Genomic DNA, 18,688 nt, shown 5'->3' with positions numbered 1-18,688 from the left:
GGAAAAAACAAGGACCTTAACTGCTCCATTTTACTGTCTACTATATAGATGTTTTATTTTCAATTTTGATGCTTAAAATTCTTATGTGACAAGAGAATGACCTTGCTTTTCCTACAATATTTTTTTTCCTAAGAAAAACCCACTAAGCCCTTCACTGTAGTTTATTATATTGACATTGCCAGTCCAGTCAAGTCTCCCTAAGAGCCAAAGTGGATGAAAACTTCAAAGTTTTATATTTATATCTTGATTCACTCTGCTTGGATTTATCACACTGTGACAAATTTATGACCTGAGCTTTGCCCACTCTGAAGATTCTGATAGTGTTTCATTATGAAATATAAAATATGTCTACAGGATCATACAAACACCCTATGATTGAGAGCAGCCTTTACTGCATATCAGAAAGGCTACATTGTATCACATTGTTGGTACAGTTTCTACTTTATATCCTTGATATTTATTTTTATGTAGTTCCTGACCTATCTCCTGATAGCTTTTAATATGTTTTCCTATCTATACTGTTTCCTAATATTTTCATAATATGTCCCTGAATAAATTTTGACATGATTTTTAAATTTGCAATATATTTATGAATATCTGACATTGATATCAATTGGATCACTTTTTTATTTGGTGTATTTTCTAGAAGTTAAAATTACTTCAGTTTTTTTTATTCTAACTCAATGTTGTTCAAATATGTATTGTAGTGCATTTAATTTAATTGGTCAAGAATGCTGCTTCCATTACTTTTCAACCATAAAGTAGTGAAATTTATGGTAGAGATAAATATTTCACAGTGCAATATAAAAAGGTAGTTTGCATTAGATAAAAATAAAAATTTAGAAAACTAAAGCTTCTGTCAAGGAAAACAAATGATATTTATAAATTTAGAGAAGAAAATCTAAGAATATTTTATTTAGCCTAACCACATCATATATAAAGATTGTTTTATCTGTGCCCTTGATTGTTATTATCCATCCCTCCACAACAATTTTAAGAGGCTAATTAAATATTTTAGCAAAAAAAAAATCTCTGGCCTCTCAGATTTAAAAAAATGTGCAGAAAGTTTACCTTGTACAGAAAGTAAATACTGTTGACTAAATTTTTCATATTTTCTCTCTGTATAGATCCTTTGTGACACTTTAAATAATTTTATGTTGTAATATATTTACAGAGATTCTGTTGGTATGATCCAATGAACAAACTGTTTCTTTGGAGTTTCAGGTACCTAATTAATGTATTACAGAGCTTCACTTCACCCTGCTTTTCTGATCCTGCTTATAATTTTAGATAATACACATGGAGACAGGTAAAAATTTAATAGTCAGATAAATGGAATCAGCCATGCAGCCAGTAAAGAACCAGATTGTTGAACAAATCATCTCTTCTATTTCTAAAGCACATCATTTATGTGCTAATTATGAAATTATGAAAGAAATTTCATGAATTTAGCCAAAACTTAAATTAGCCAAAGGTTAAATTATGAAAGTAAATAGTATATTAATAGGATTAAGAACTTGAATATTTTTATATAATTTTAGACTCATTTCATAACTTTAAAACTATTAGCAACATCGTACATTACCTTTTAGTTTTATGTTTACTGTTTTTTAATAGTCACAAGCCCTATATGTATGTATTTTTAAATGTGGTTCCTGAGGGTGTTGAAATAATAGTTTATATCCACAGTCTCAGTGAGAAATAAGAATGGGTTTGATTTTGACCTGACTTCTTTATCTACATACTCTTCCTAGAGTACAGCATACATTGTTATGGCCTTAAGTGCCATTCATATAGCAATAACTTGCAGAATTATTTATTAAGTCTCCAATTCTCCCTTGAACTAAGAATCACATATAGAACTAATGTGTTTATGTTTCCATTTGTTTTGTCCAAATACCATCATAGACTTAAACTTAACTAGAATTATTGATTAATCTCAGCTCCCACAAACTACATATTCACCTTAATCCTTTCCTAGCTTGTCAACAGTAATTGTACTGTTTTCAATTCACTTACTTACTCTGAAAACCCAAGTACTATCTTGAGTTCTCTTATTCCTTTACTTCCACACTTAATTTTTAAAAAGCTTATGGACTCAAATTTAGAATACTCATCCACAGAGCTTCTTTCTTTCCATCTTCACTATTACCACTATTGTCCAAGATCCTTATTTCTTACTTACCATACAGCCCTTGCTTAAACTTTGTCCTTTGTCTTATGGTAGTGAGGGATTTTTTTTTTCTTTTAGAAAGCTCTAAATCTCTCCCCACCCTTATTTTAATATTCCTCTGCATTTAAAAAACAATTTTAGTCTTGATCTATGTAATCTATGAATGCCTACATTTCTGATCCCATCTCTAACCACTTTTTGCCTAATTCTGTGTTTTGTGATATCTTTCTTTCTGTTTGTTGTAATACCTTCTATTTTAGTTACACCATAAACCTTTTGCACTGCAAATCACTCAAATACAAATCACTTAAATGGCTGCTCCTTCCTGATTTCAGGTTTCATCACAGAGAGGCATTGCTTTTCTAAGTTATGTTCCTATTCTAGCAACTCTGTGCACATTGCCTTGTTTTACCTACTTCATAGCAACATTTACTGAATTTTATTTACCTGTTTACTTATATTTGATCTAGCTTCATCCTGGGATTTAAACTACATGAAGACAGTATTTCTTCTGTCTTGTAATTTTAGATAATGCACATAGAGAGGTAAAAATAATGGTCAGGACAATGGAATCAGCTATGCAAACAGTGAAGTACCAGATGGTTGAACAATTGTTTTTAGAAACAATGCTAATCCATACATATCTGAATAAATTCAGAGATTCATTGAGCAAGTCTACATTGCAAAAAAATAATAATAATGCTATAACACTGTCATGGACTACCTTCTTCAACTTTCCCAAAATTTAATTTTGTTTGTCGTTTTTATTAATTTGTTCTTTTTCTTTTTTCTTTTTTTGACAAAGATGCCTGTTTATGATCATTGAACTCTGGTTTTAGAAAAATATTACTCTTCATTTACAAAGTTCTTATATATTTAGTTGACCAGCTGGGATGACTCAAAAAAACATGTCATAAGATGTCATTAAATAATTTAATACCTATTAACACTGTTCATTTGAATATTAACACTTTCTCTCTCATGCCAAGGAGCAGATAGATCCACACGAATGTTTTTAATATAAAGAAAATATGTCCAGCTGTGCACACTAATGCAGACTTGTAAACCCAGCAGCTCAGGAGACTGAGGCCAAAGGAACTCAAGTTCACAGCCTCAGCAACATAGTGAGGCCCTAAGCAACTTAACAAGACTCTGTCTCAAAACAGAACCACTTACAACATTAAAAAAAAAAAAAATAATAGAAGGAAGACCAGTGAAATAGAAGAAGGGGATCAGGGGGAGGGAAGGGAGGGAAAAGGTAAAAGGTGAAGTACTGAGAAATGAAATTATTCAAATTATACAGTTGTAGCGTGTGCACATATAAGGTATTATAACAAATCTCACTGTTAGGTATAATTATAATGCACCAATAAAAAAGAAAAAAAATTAAGAAAAACATAGTAATGGGTGGGGATGTGATTCAGTAGTTAAGTGCCCTTGGGTTCAACTCCCATACTAAGAAAAAGAAAGAAATTAATATGAAAACATGTCCAAAATAAATAGTTTAGATAATTTATACTAATAACTAAATTTGGAGAATAAACTTTAAACATTTAATAAGAAAGGCTTTAGAATAATAATCTCATTGTGAACATACTGTAAATTAAGTACTTCCTTAAGTACTTTAAAATATATTAATATTAAGAACAAAAAACAAAACAATATTATTACATTAAGTCATAATATTAAACATATGCTAGCATATATATATATATATATATATATATATATATATATATATTCACATATGTGTACTAATAGTCACAACAAATTCACGCCTAATGTACTCAAATTCATCTTCATCCTGTAGAAAATAAAACTGAACAGAGAAATGATAGATATTTCTCCCATGATTATAAAAACAATAAATGAATCAATTTGGATCAAACCCTAAGGAATATAAAACAAAACCCAGGCTCTTCACTTGTAAACAGCTCCCTAAGGACAAAAAACCTTTGTGCTTACTGTGTTGTAATGTTGAATGTTTATCTTGCTCTTCTATTCACTAAGATATATTTTTAATTGCCAATTATTTTATCAAATTTCCTTTATTTCATTTTCTGTGACTCAAAATCCCTAAAAAAGTCTAGGAATGTTTTCTAATGCAAAAGAAATTACTAAATAAAATATGCTTGAAATACAAAAACTTTGTAAATGTTTTCTCAGTTGCATACTTACTGATAAAAATCTAAAAATTGCATTTTCTAAGAAATTTCAACAGCTGACATTTTTATCTTTATTGCCAAGATAAAAAATATATATAATACAAATAAAAATCATGTTCCTTTCAATATATAATTTTAATTCCATTTTCTATTAAGTGAATTTCAGCAATGCAATCATAGCTTGAGGTCCACAGAATTTTAATTTTCATAAAAACTATATTAAGAAGAAAAAAGTTTTCAGGAACAATCCATTAGATATATTATAGAAAGTTAGCTTACTATTTAAAATAATTATACTCAGCTGTTGAGGTCATGAGCCTCAAGGAAAACTTCAGCATGCTTTTTCTTCCATTTGTAATTATTAATGTGATTTATCTTTGTCCATTTAGAGAATTCCTGCTGCTAGCTTTATGGTGGTATTTTGCATAGTTTTTGTTATAGGCGACAGTTCTTTTTGTTACATATTTTATTAATACTTAATATGTAAATATTTCCCAATGCAAATTTTCACACATATTTGATAAAGTGCAACATGTTCTATTTTGCAAAATTTAAATATAATGCATATTTAAAATTATTATAGTTCTATGTTCAGAGTAGGCTTTAAAACATATCAATGTTTAATATATTTCTTGATTCCATTACTGTTTAGTTAATCACACAGGTAGTATCACTGATCTTGGGAACTTCGAGACTCTGTATGACATTTGGCAAGTGACCATAAATTGCTACTGTACATCCTTCTTTGTGAATAGGTGTACAAAGTTTTCTTGGTTTTCTGTTTTTGCTAAAATTGGGCAACTCCTCCATTTTACATTATCAATATTATCCTGAACATATTTTTGATGTTAATATTTAAAGAAGGATAATTGTAATTAATGTAGGAGTCCAGAATTTATGGCAAATTATATTTTTAAATATTTTTAATTGAATAACTTTTTTTCACTGCTTGATTTCAATTGGATAAAATTACTATATATCCTGTTCTAAAACATTCTAAGCTATAGCAAATATACTTGACTCAGTAAAAATAATTCTAAGATTGATATAATAGTAAATATGCTTTTTGGCTTTTGTTATTTATTCTAATTTCTTATTGACATTATGTTGAAGTACTTCATTATAGTTGAAGATTACTGCTACTTTATACTAGGATTATGAATAGTTTAATTGTAAATAAATTATAATATTTGCTAAAGTTTCTAGTGAACATCAATAATACTGTTTACTTCCTTGGTTGTATTTTCTTACCTGAATCCTGGGATCTAAATTTTAAAATAGATACTTAGGTTACAAATTGGCAGAAACGTTTTCTAGTTTCCTCTACTAATGTTTTGAATATTTGTTTTTAAAACTCCTTTTTTACAGCAAAATATTCTATTTGTTACCATGATTGAAACATGGTGAAAAAATAAAAGAAATCAAATAACTCTTCTCCATCACTTTCTTATATCAGTGTTGCCATCCTGTGTCCAGGCAAAGAAGAGCCACTACAAAATAAAATAAACCTTATTTCCTTCAGTATTACCAATGAGTAATAGCAGAATAAACTCCAATAAGATGCCAAAAACTTTGAAGCCCACCTTTTTCTAAACCATTTATATTGATTCTTCTCTCCATTCTTGGTTCTTCTCTTGAATGTTTTTTTTTTCCTCTCTTCTTGTTTTCTTCTCTACTCAATTTAAAGACAATACACTATCACAGACCATTTATTCTATAGGAATCATAAAGCTGGAGTTTGACCACTGCCATATAATTCTAGTTCAGTGTCATAGTATCAGCCAGTTTATTTGTGTTTGACTTTCTCTTTGAGCTTCAGTATCTCTTCATACATATGTAGTGTTAAATATTGTCTTTTGTATCTCTTACTCTTTATGTCTTATAAATGTCATCAATGCTTTCAAATTTCCTGAAATGTCACGTCACCATCTTAATATGTATATATATATATATATATATATATATATATATATATATATATATATATATATATATATATATATTTGCTAAATGACTTCCTGGACTTGGTCACTTACTAGGTGACTAATAAGGTATTAAGAGTTTCAAGAACAGAATAAGAAAGCATATGACTAATCACAAAAATATATTAATAGAGGCAGCTCTAAGTGGAAAAGAGTAGTGTTTTAGTCAGCTTCACTGCAGTGATTAAAAGACCTGACAAGAAAAACTTTGAAGGAGGAAAAGTTTATTTGGGAGCTCATGATTTCAAAAGTCTCAGTCCATACACAGCCAATTCCATTCCCCAGGGCTTGAGGTGAGGCAGAATACCATGATAGACAAATATGACAGGATCACATGATAATCAGGAAGCAGAGACTAAGCTTGGCTCACCAAATATAAACCCCAAAAGCAACCCCTAATGAACCACCTCTTCCAGCCACACCCTACCCCCCTTCAGTTACCACTCTCTATCAGTTAATCCCTATCAGTGGATGAATTCAGTGGTTGGGTTAAGGGTCTCTTAACTCAATCATTTCTCCTCTAAAACTTCTTGTATTGTTTCACACATGAGTTTTTGGGGAACACCTCAAATCCATGTCATAACAAGTAGGTTTAAAAAAGATGGAAATGTTGATTTTTTATTTATTTGTTTGTTTGTTTGTTTGTTCTAATGTGTTATACATGACAGCATAATGCATTTCAGTTCACAGTACACAAATGAATCACAATTTTTTATTTCTCTCAATATAGAGCCACACTATTCATGTCTTCATGCATGTACCTAAAGTAAAGATGTCCATCTCATTCCACCATCTTTCCTACTTCCATGCCCCCTCCATTCCCCTCCTTCTACTTTGCCCTATCCAAAGTTCCTTTATTCCTCCCATTCCCCCCCCCCATTATGGATCAGCATCCACTTATCAGAGAAAACATTTGGCTTTGGTTTTTTTTGGATTGGCTTACTTCACTTAGCATGAGATTCTGCAACTCCATCTATTTACCTGAAAATGCCATGATTTCATTCTCCTTTAATGTTGAGTAATATTTCATTGTGTATAAATACCACAGTTTCTTTATCCATTCATCTATTGAAGGACTCTAGGTTGACTGCACAATTTAACTATTGTGAATTGTGCTGCTATAAACATTGGTGTGGCTGTGTCCCTATAGTATGCTGTTTTTAAGTCCTTTGGGTATAGACTGAGGAGTGGAAGAGCTGGATCAAATGGTGGTTCCATTCCAAGTTTTCTAAGGAATCTCCATACTGCTTTCCAGATTGGTTGCACCAATTTGCAGTCCCACCAGCAATGAAAGAATTTGCCTTTCCCCCATATCCTCACCAACACTTATTGTTGTTTGTATTCTTTTTAATTTTTTAAACAATTTTAGTTTGTTATATATGACAACAGAATGCATTACTATTCATATTACACATATAGAGCAGACTTTTTCATATCTCTGGTTGTACACAAAGTAGAGTCACATCCTTCATGTCTTCATACATGTACTTAAGGTAATGACCTGGAATATAATTTGAGTTTACCATATAACTGGGTTAATAGCATAAAAATATTTTACAAATGTATCAGTTTAGGTTCATTCAGAAGGTAGAAATCATGAAGTTGTTTAAACAGAAAGGCTAATAGAGAAAAAAGAATATTTAACTATGATGAAGAAGTTTAAAATACAAGAAACTGTTTGTTGTACCTTAGGGCCAAAGAAAAATACGTAAAAGAAGAACACAGTTGGAAGACAGCAATCTCTTCAAAGCTGTAGTGAGATTTCACTGGCAACGTATACTTTAGTCCATTGGTTAGCTGACATTTTCTGTTGTGTCTAAGCAGAAGTTGGTCTGCAGTAACTAGGCAAGGATACAGGAAATTCTTCCAATTGCAGCTAAGAAACAGGTGAGCAGCATTTTGTATCATGTGCATGGAGAGATCACAGGGTAGGGAAAGAGATTCAGAGAAGTCAGCTATATGCACACCCTTAGGATAAGAAGCTTTGTTATCAGAGCCTTTACAGGTAGTAAGGATCAGTGGGAGCTCCTTGAGGGTTCATGCAACATATTCATGGACCTGGAGAAGAATCTGTCCTGTGCAATTTGAAAAGTGTTGAGGCTACAATTTTTGGCAGAGAAGACAACAGAGAAGATTTTTACAAAGCTATGGCTGAAAGGTCAGTCTGTGATCACATTCAGGACACAAGTCTGGTTCAGGCTAAACAGTATGACTCTATGTCTCCATCTCACTCTTAGTAGCCAGAAATCTCAGGAGAACCCATCTTCTTGCAATTTCCTTACAGTGCCCTCAGTCGACAAATTTAGTATGATGGTCATTTAAGTGAATAAATACTTTAAGCAATTCCTTCTACAGTAGTTCTCCCTCAAACAAGGTTTCAGATTCTGAGGTTCATTTACCCAAGGTTAACCAGCACCTTCTGAATGAGCTCAATAATAGTCTAGCACATTATAATGCCTCTGTTATTCACCTCACTGCACTTTAGAACATAGACACTCTTGTCATCCCATGTCATCACAAGGAGGGTGAATACAGTACAATAAGATACTTTGATGTGCTGGGGTTGTAGCTTAGTGGTAGAGCACTTGCCCAGCATGTATGAGGTACTGGGTAAGATTCTCATATAATTCGCATATAAATAAGTAAAATAAAGGTCCATTAACAACTAAAAAAATATGGGGAAAAGGATGCTTTGAGAAAAAAAGACTACATTCACATAACTTATTTATTATAATATTGTAATAATTCCATTATATTATTAATTATTGTTACTGATGTTTACTGTGCCTACTTTATAAACTTTATTTTATATGTGTACATGTAAAGAAACACAATAAACCTAGGATTCAGTACTATCCATTATTTCAGGTATCCACTGAGGTCTTGGAATCCCTCCCCCACCCAGATAAAGGTACAGTGCTACAACAAATACTAGAGGGTGGATTTGGAGCTGAAATACAGTAAATTAATAACAGAAACAAAGGTTGAAATTGTTAAGACATATCTTCTGATATTATGCAACCACTTTTTTGTTCATTCATTTCTATTTTTCTGACTTTTTAAACATGAAAAAACAAAAATATATTTGTAGAGGAATTGGCTCTTTATGCATTATTGAAATCAAAAGTGTTCCTTTAATTTTGAGTAACAATATAGGTTTCTAAAAGTCTCTATTCAAGAAAAATGTTTTATTATTAATAATGGAAAATATTAATAGAAATATTTGTGGACGATAAACCTGTAAGCAGTTTGCATTCATTTTTCTATACAGTCTTTAAAATAAAATAACATTGTTATGAACTGAATGTGTTCCTCTCTACCGCCCCCCCCCAAAAAAAAAAAAAAATTCATGTTGTAGTGTTAAGCTCAGTGTGACAGTATTTAATTTGAGTTCAGTGGGAAGTAATTAGGTTTAGATGGGGTCATGAAGGGCATTCTTATGATGGGATTATGCCTTTATACAAACATACTATAATCTCATTCTCTCTCTGTTTCTGTCTTTCTTTCTGGTGAGTATACATGGAAAAGGAAACTGTTCTCAAGCAGGAAAAGAATTGTCGCTAAGAGTTGAATTTGCTATCATTTTAATCATGGGCCTTAGCCCATGATCGGCAGTTAGACTGTGAGAAATAAATGCCAATTTTTTAAGCTACTGATTTCGTGGCATTCTGTTATAACTCAAGCTGACTAGGACAGAGATCAATGCTTTGTATGTTAAACACCTGAATGCCTGAAATATAATAAGGCAGAAATCTAGAACAAGCTTCTAAAAGTCATCTGAAGTCACAGCCTATAATACATCACAGTTCCTTAGAATACATCAAAATGCTGTTAACACACACTACTCAATATTCTCATTTGCAACCATTTTTAGTTTCCGAAAAAACACTGAACATGCTTGGATCTATTTTCCACAATTTTTTTTCTACAGTTCAGTGAAATCAAGAAAACGCATTTTTAGAAGCAAAACAATGTTTATAATTTTGAATTTGCTAATAAAGATTGTAGCAGTCGTATGAATTCTAAACATGTTAGGTGCTTTTTTTTTTTTTTTGTTATAATTCAGCCTTTCTTTTCTTGGATAACAAAGTGACCTGACATTATTAAGTATTGATGGTACTAAAATGCCAGTGCAGTTGTGTTCTTTATTGCTAATTAGGAAGTCATTTAATATAACTAAAGTCCATTGTCCCTAATTACTACCCTAATAGAATATTTCTACATGCATACCGATTTCTTGAAATACCCTCAGTTCTAGTGAGAATGACTATAATCTAATAGGAATGCTACCGTTGCTTATCATTTCTTTCTCCAAAAGAAGAATGAAATAGAAATAAATAAAATGGAAAGAAGAAAGAAAAGATGGAGTAGGAGTAGAAGAAGGAGAAAAGGAAGGCAGGGAAGGAAGGAAGAAAGGAAAGAAAGATAAGATGTTTCTGGATATCATAAACCTCTTATAGCAGTAATTAAATGTGGTCTATTATAAATACATAATGCAAACTTCTATTTAGACATCTTATAAACCTCCAAGAACATGTGTTTGGTGTTTAGCAAGCTTGTGCTTCAGTATATATTTTTTCATGAAGCTTCATCTTTTTGACTCGGTGTATTTTTGCAACCATAAATATTTCCTTCATCACATAATGAAAAAAACACAAAACAAGAAAATTAATGAATGGAAGGAGAAGCAATTGGATAAACAGGTAAAGGGACACTCATTGAGTATATACACTTTGCTAGATTCTAGTCCCAAACACATCACTGCCTTCACTTTATTTAAATCATTATGATTTCTCTAGGCTTCATTTAGAAGATATATAAAAAGAAATACTTGAACTAAATAAACACAGGTAATTTTTAGCTGAAAATTATATTGTTTTCTTTGACAGTCATTTATAAAGACTTCAACATGAAAGGTCAATGTAATTCATCAGCCAAGTGGAGTGAAAAAGTACTACATGCCAGACAGCTTATGTGGTTATGTCAATTACTTTTAATATTAGCCCTTCTAAGAGAATAACGGTGCCCATTTTGTTTAGAAAGCAAAATTTGAGGAAAATCCAATCACATTTTTTTCTGCAATTGGACTTAAGAAGAATGCACTATTTTCCTAAAAGTCTTTTAATTGAAATGTTTTCCTTGAGAAAGAGTCTCATTGAGGAAAACCTCAGAAATAAAGAAAAAAGAAAGTAACCTAGTGAAGATGAAGATATCTGATTTTATTTTCCAATATTTTCTAACACTTCAGTTATTTTGTAAGTATAGAATCTTCAAAGATGAACATAATGTGAGATCACTAACATGAAATTTGAATCCTGGTCTTTTAAAATAGAATTTTCTTTGCACAGTAAGAACAGTTTTCATCGCTTCTCGGCCTTTTGGCTAAGATCAAGTGAAGAACAGTTTTCAAACTATGCTAAATGTTTTCCTAACATTATATTCATATTCCATTTTTAAAGGTGAAACTGTTTTTTGCAACAAAAAGAAAAGCACAATATCCACTTATCAAAAACAAATTATCTGTGTGAAAAATTGGAACACATTATTACAGCAGGAGAAAAATATCTTGGGGTGTATATATATATATATATATATATATATATATATATATATATATATATATATCATCATGTGTGGTTGTAGACTTTCCCTGTCTAATTCTTTTTAAATTAAGTCTGAGATTCTGAGTACAAAGAGTCCCACATGGAAATGATAATTCAGCAGTTATTTGGGACCTCCTATAATATTAAACTACAATAAAGATAGAAAAACAGAAATCAATGTTGGTTTTATGAGTGGAAACATTACAGTGATGAGAGAAACTTTGTATATTAATAATAAAATTAGAGGATATGTTTGTACATTTCACATGCAATACCCAAAGCAAATCCTTATAAAATGCAGAAATAGTGTTAAGTAATTTTTAAAAATATTTTATATGAGAATTCCTAACTTTACTACATTTATCTATCGAATTGAGTAGTTGAAGTTCCATTCATTAAGTGTAATGAAACATTTTATAAATCAGAATTCTTCCTGTGTATTAAGATTAAAACTATTAAAAAGAAAAAAAATAATATTCATTCTGATTTCATACAACGTAAAAGTCTAAGGAGGACAAAATCAATTAACTAACAGAATGTTGCAATATTTTTTTTTAAAGAGAGAGAGAGAGAGAGAATTTTTAATATTTATTTTTTAGTTCTCAGCGGACACAACATCTTTGTTTGTATGTGGTGCTGAGGATCGAACCCGGGCTGCACGCATGCCAGGCAAGCGCGCTACCGCTTGAACCACATCTCCAGCCCCAGAATGTTGCAATATTTTTTCTTTTAATTTTTTAAAAAATATTATTTTTAAATTTTGAAGTATCATTTATATGCAATATATATAAATGCACAAATCATAATAACATAAATTAATTGACTTATGCAAAAATATATGCCTTTTGTGACTAATACTCAGATTCAGTTATAGAAAATTTTCATTAAAAAATAAAACTTTGAAGAAATCTAACCAAAGAGAATGACCTATACAAAGAAAACCATAGAATGCTGTAGAAAGAAATTAAAGAAGAATTTACAATATGGAAAAGCTTTCCATGTTCTTAGATAGACAGAAATATCATTGTCCAAATAGCCACACTACCAAAACATTATGCAGATTCAATGTCATCCCCATTAAAATACCATGATATTCTTCATAGAACTACAAAAAATTCTTAAAATTTATTTGCAAGAATAAAAGACTCAGAATAGTCAAACCAATACTGAGCAAAAAGAGTAATCCTGGAATCATCACAATAACCAGACCTCAAATTATACTACAGACCTATAGTTATAAAATTGACAAGCTATTGACATCAATACAGACAGAATACCAATAGAATGCATTTTGCACCTAGACAAACCCACATAGATACAGTCATCTGATGTTCAACAAAGGTGCCAAAAATATGTTGAAGAATAGAAAAAAAATTGATAAATGGTACTGGAAAAACTGGATATATGACTCCAATTATGTAACATACTTGGAAAGGGAAAAAGATAGAAATAGCAGAAGGATCAATAGTTTCCATAAAGCAAGAGAAGGGATAAATCAGTAGAGGGGATATGTAGGCAGTTAAATCTATTCTGACTGGTACTGCGTAATGGATATGTGATATTACACTTTTGTGAAAAACCACAGACCTGTAGAACCCAACAATTACAATAAATGTACTAAAAATAAACCAACATATTAATAATAAGGAAAACTATTTGTGGGTTGAGAGGTATGCATATAGGAATTCTCTGTACTTTTTGCTCAGTTTTTCCATTAACCTCTTAAAACTTCTCTTAAAAATGATCTATTATTAAAAATAATCTGGACGCAGTTCTAACAAGTTCCAGGTCATAGTGATACTGCTGATCCAGGAACCAACTTTGAGAACCACTGGCGGGGAAGATGGCCAATGCGTACGGGGGTTGCTGAAGTGCTGAGCGTGGTGCTCAAAGCAGCGGCTTTAATAGAGATTTCGCACAGTCTGTTAGAGCTCCTTTCACCGTTAATCTGTAGCGGACCACTTTGCCAAGGAGCAGAAAGAACAAAGAAATCGAAAAAGAGACGCTTGGCTGCTCAGAGCCGCGGGCGCTTTGCTCCCATCTGCTTCCTCTTTCTCTTCGCTCCGGGCGGAGAAGCTGAATGTGTAATCAGCAGTGGATTGTAAGTACCCGAGGCAAAGAAAGCTCAGTGTGCCCCGCCTTTTTTTTCTTTTTTCTTTTTTCTTTTTTTTTTTGAATATTGTTTTTTATACAGGGAGAGTTTGTGGATTGGGATTGTTGGCGGGGCTGTGGTTTCTGTGCCGAAAATCCACTCCGTGGGAGCCGCCATTTGCTTTCTGCTTGCTGTCTTGATGGCTCTGTATACACTGTCCGGCAGCCGCACCTAGAGGTTGGAGCTGGGCTGCGTGCCGAGCCCTGTCCTCCGAAGGCTGGACTGCAGCCTCGAGCGTCTCGGTGGCCTGTTCACTGCTGCACCTTCGGGCAGAGCCTGCTCTGGGGTCGTTCTGCACCCCCGTGCCAGGGGACCCGTGCTCCGGAGGAGGGGGACGGAGAGCCGCGGCGGCAGCCGCTTGGGCCCCTGGGGCCAGGCTCCGGGCTGAAGAGCTGCGGAGGCCAGGGCGGCTCTGCTATGGTCGCAGACAAGTGCGGCGCTCGTGAGCGAGGCCCAGAGATGGAGGCGACGGCGGCAGGGTTTCATTTCTAGAAATCTGGACTGGAAACAGAAGCAGCAGTTTGTAAAATCCCAAGAACTTGCTTATACCAGGAAGCTGTAAGGGCAACATGAATATCACTGAGGAGATGTAACATGGTGGCAGGCGCAGAGAGATCAAGTCTCTGACATCTTCAACTGCGCGGGCATAGGGAGCCGTAAACTGTCTAAATGCTGTTTGCTCAGGATCACTAGGCAATGCTGAGCTGACGTGGATCTGGGGTGTACAGGCTGGGCCCCTCAGAACACACACACAGAGCCCGAATCGGAGGCAATTAAGCTCCGGTTCGCCTGCTTCGTGTGACTCAGCACTAACGATCCCGCTGAAATAATTGGCCGGCCCTTAGGAACTTACAGAGGTAAAAGCCAACCGAGCCTTCATAGGCAGTGGCCACAGGACTGAAACGGGGATTGGGAGAGACAGTCAGGACCCACCCGTTGCATTGGTCACCCGGCAAAGGGAACAAACGGTCACCATTTGCATGGGATATCACCATGGCAGAGAAATGGCGTCACGGGCGGAGGAGATAACTGCATTGAAACCAGCGAGACAGGTGTGTAATCCCCTAGTCATCTCTCTCCACACAGCAGGGAAAACTTAAGGGCCACTCCCAGCTCTCCTGTGAACGCAATAACCAGACCGAGGGAATCAGGAGTGGCGCGGGACTCGCGGCGCGGAACTCCCGGCTACCGCTCCCACCAGTGCTGACAACTGAGGTCTCTTGCACCAGCTACCGGGGGCGTGGCTACAGGAGGGCAAGCAAATTCGCTGGGGGATCTCAGCCCCAAGCTCTACAAACTTAGGGTCTGAGGGAGGCAAACAGGGAGAGTGAGCCCAGGTGTTCATGAAAACAGGGCTCCCAGGAGCAGCAGACCTGGCGTGTAGCCAGTATTGTGGTGAGCGCCACAGGTGAGCACGGCCTGGCTTGAGGAAACACAAGACAAGGCCCTAGACACTCAGAATTGGAGACCTGCCCAGTCTAGGAGAAAGAGCTGCTGCACAGTGAATGGTTCCCACCTATTGAGAGGAGAAGCTTGGCCCAGTGGGCACAGCTCCGCCTACTGGAAGAGAAGTTAATAGAACTCTAGGACTGCATTTATTATTATTATTATTATTATCATTTTTTCTTTTTTTTTCTTCTTTTTCTTTCATTTTCAATTTTTATTTGTTGTTGTTCTTTAACTTTTTTTCAATGTTTCTATTTTTTTTATTTTTTTATTTTATTATTATTATTTTTTTTAATTTTAATTTTCATTTTTTATTATCACTATTATTTTTGTTAAAAATTTTTTTTTCGTCTTTTCTTTCTTTATTATCTAATCTTTGTTATTCTTGTTTCTTTTGTCTTTTCATTTCTTTTCAATTTTCTTATTCCCCCTTCCTTGAATTCTACCTGCCTACTCTCATTCTCTTTAGTGACTTCTTCCCTTCCCTTCTAATATCTTTCCTCTCAAGCATCAAATAAATCTATAAGAGTAAACAGTAACTCAGCAGTCAAACAGAACAAGAAGTAACATGAGCAGCATAAAAAAGCAAGGAAGAAAAGGAGTACAAACAATGAAGGACAGCCTAAATATTCAGGAGGACCTAGAGTCAGCAGAAAAATGGTCATATAAAGAACTCAAGGAATACCTTAGACAGATGGAATGGAACCTTAAAGAAGATACGAGACAGCAAATCCAAACAGTGAAAGAACACTTTGAAAATGAATTACATAGACAGATAAAAGAAGAAGTTAAGCATCTTTATCAGGAGATTGAGATTATAAAAAAAAACCAAACAATAATTCTAGAAATGAAGGAAACGATAAACCAAATTAAAAACTCAATTGAGAGTATCACTAACAGAGTGGAGCAAGTAGAAGCCAGAACATCAGATAATGAAGACAAAATATATCATCTTGAAAAGAGCCTAGCCAACTCAGAAAGGCTGGTTAAAAACCACGAGAAAAACATCCAAGAGATATGGGATAACATAAAGAAACCAAACCTACGAGTCATCGGGATAGAAGAAGGTACAGAGATTCAAACCAAGGGAATGAGTAACCTGCTGAAAGAAATAATTACAGAAAACTTTCCAGAAATAAAAAAGGAAACGGATATACAAATTGTAGATGCATACAGGACACCGAGCACACAAAATCACAGTAGACCAACGCCAAGACACATTGTTATGAAGATATCCAATATACAGAACAAAGAGAAAATACTAAAAGCTACAAGAGAAAGGAGGCAGATTACATTCAGGGGTAAACCAATAAGGTTAACAACGGATTTTTCATCACAGACGCTGAAAGCGAGAAGATCCTGGAACAACGTATTTCAAACACTGAAAGACAATGGATGCCAACCAAGAATTCTGTATCCAGCAAAATTAAGCTTCAGGTACGATAACGAAATAAAAATCTTTCATGATAAACAAAAGCTAAAAGAACTTGCAGCCAGAAAACCAGCATTGCAAAGCATCTTGAGCAAAACACTACACGAGGAAGAAATGAAAAACAATAACCAAAACCATCAGTGGGAAGTGCCTCTATAAAGACAGAGGGCGGGGGGAAAGCTAACCATGGAGAAACAAACTAAATTAAAAAAAAAAAAAAGAAGAAGATAAATAATCAAACATGGCTGGAAGTACAAACCATATATCAATAGTAACTCTAAACATTAATGGCTTAAACTCTCCAATAAAGCGACATAGGCTGGTAACATGGATTAAAAAAACAAATCCAACAATATGCTGCCTCCAGGAGACACATCTGATTGGAAAAGACATACACAGGCTGAAGGTGAAAGGTTGGGGAAAAAATATACCACGCACACGGTCCTCATAAGCAAGCAGGGGTGGCCATCCTCATATCGAATAAAATTGACTTCAAGACTAAATTAATCAAAAGGGATAAGGAAGGACATTATATACTGTTAAAAGGAACCATTCACCAACAAGACATAACAATTATCAATATTTATGCACCAAATAATGGTGCTGCGATGTTCATAAAACAAATTCTCCTCAAGTTCAAGAATCAAATAGACCACAACACAATAATTATGGGTGACTTCAACACACCTCTCTCACAATTGGACAGATCCTCCAAACAAAAGCTGAATAAAGAAACTATAGAACTCAATATCACAATCAACAACCTAGACTTAACTGACATATATAGAATATATCAACCATCATCAAGTGGATATACTTTTTTCTCAGCAGCACATGGATCCTCCTCAAAAATAGACCATATATTATGCCATAGGGCAACCCTCAGTAAATATACAGGGGTGGAGATAATACCATGCATTTTATCTGATCATAATGGAATGAAACTGGAAATCAATGATAAAAGAAGGAAGGAAAAATCCTACATCACATGGAAAATGAACAATATGTTACTGAATGATCAATGGGTTACAGAAGACATAAAGGAAGAAATCAAAAAATTCTTAGAGATAAATGAAAATACAGACACAACATATCGGAATCTATGGGACACAATGAAAGCAGTTTTAAGAGGGAAATTCATCGCTTGGAGGTCATTCCTCAAAAAAAGGAAAAACCAACAAATAAATGAGCTCACACTTCATCTCAAAGCCCTAGAAAAGGAAGAGCAAAACAACAGCAAATGTAGCAGAAGGCAAGAAATAATTAAAATCAGAGCGGAAATCAACGAAATTGAAACAAAAGAAACTATTGAAAAAATTAACAAAACTAAAAGTTGGTTCTTTGAAAAAATAAATAAGATCGACAGACCCTTAGCCATGCTAACGAAGAGAAGAAGAGAGAGAACTCAAATCACTAACATATGGGATGAAAAAGGCAATATCACAACAGACACTACAGAAATACAGAAGACAATTAGAAATTATTTTGAAAACCTATATTCCAATAAAATAGAAGATAGTGAAGACATCGATAAATTCCTTAAGTCATATGATTTGCCCAGACTGAGTCAGGAGGATACTCACAACTTAAACAGACCAATAACAATAGATGAAATAGAAGAAGCAATCAAAAGACTTCCAACCAAGAAAAGCCCAGGACCGGATGGGTATACAGCGGAGTTTTACAAAACCTTTAAGGAAGAATTAATACCAATACTTTTCAAGTTATTTCAGGA

This window comes from Marmota monax, unplaced genomic scaffold (genome assembly GCF_021218885.2).
Source record: "Marmota monax isolate L192 unplaced genomic scaffold, Marmota_monax_Labrador192_F-V1.1 WCK01_AAM20220418_F8-fsc00002, whole genome shotgun sequence".
NCBI lineage: Eukaryota > Metazoa > Chordata > Mammalia > Rodentia > Sciuridae > Marmota > Marmota monax.
This window is presented reverse-complemented; position numbering follows the sequence as displayed.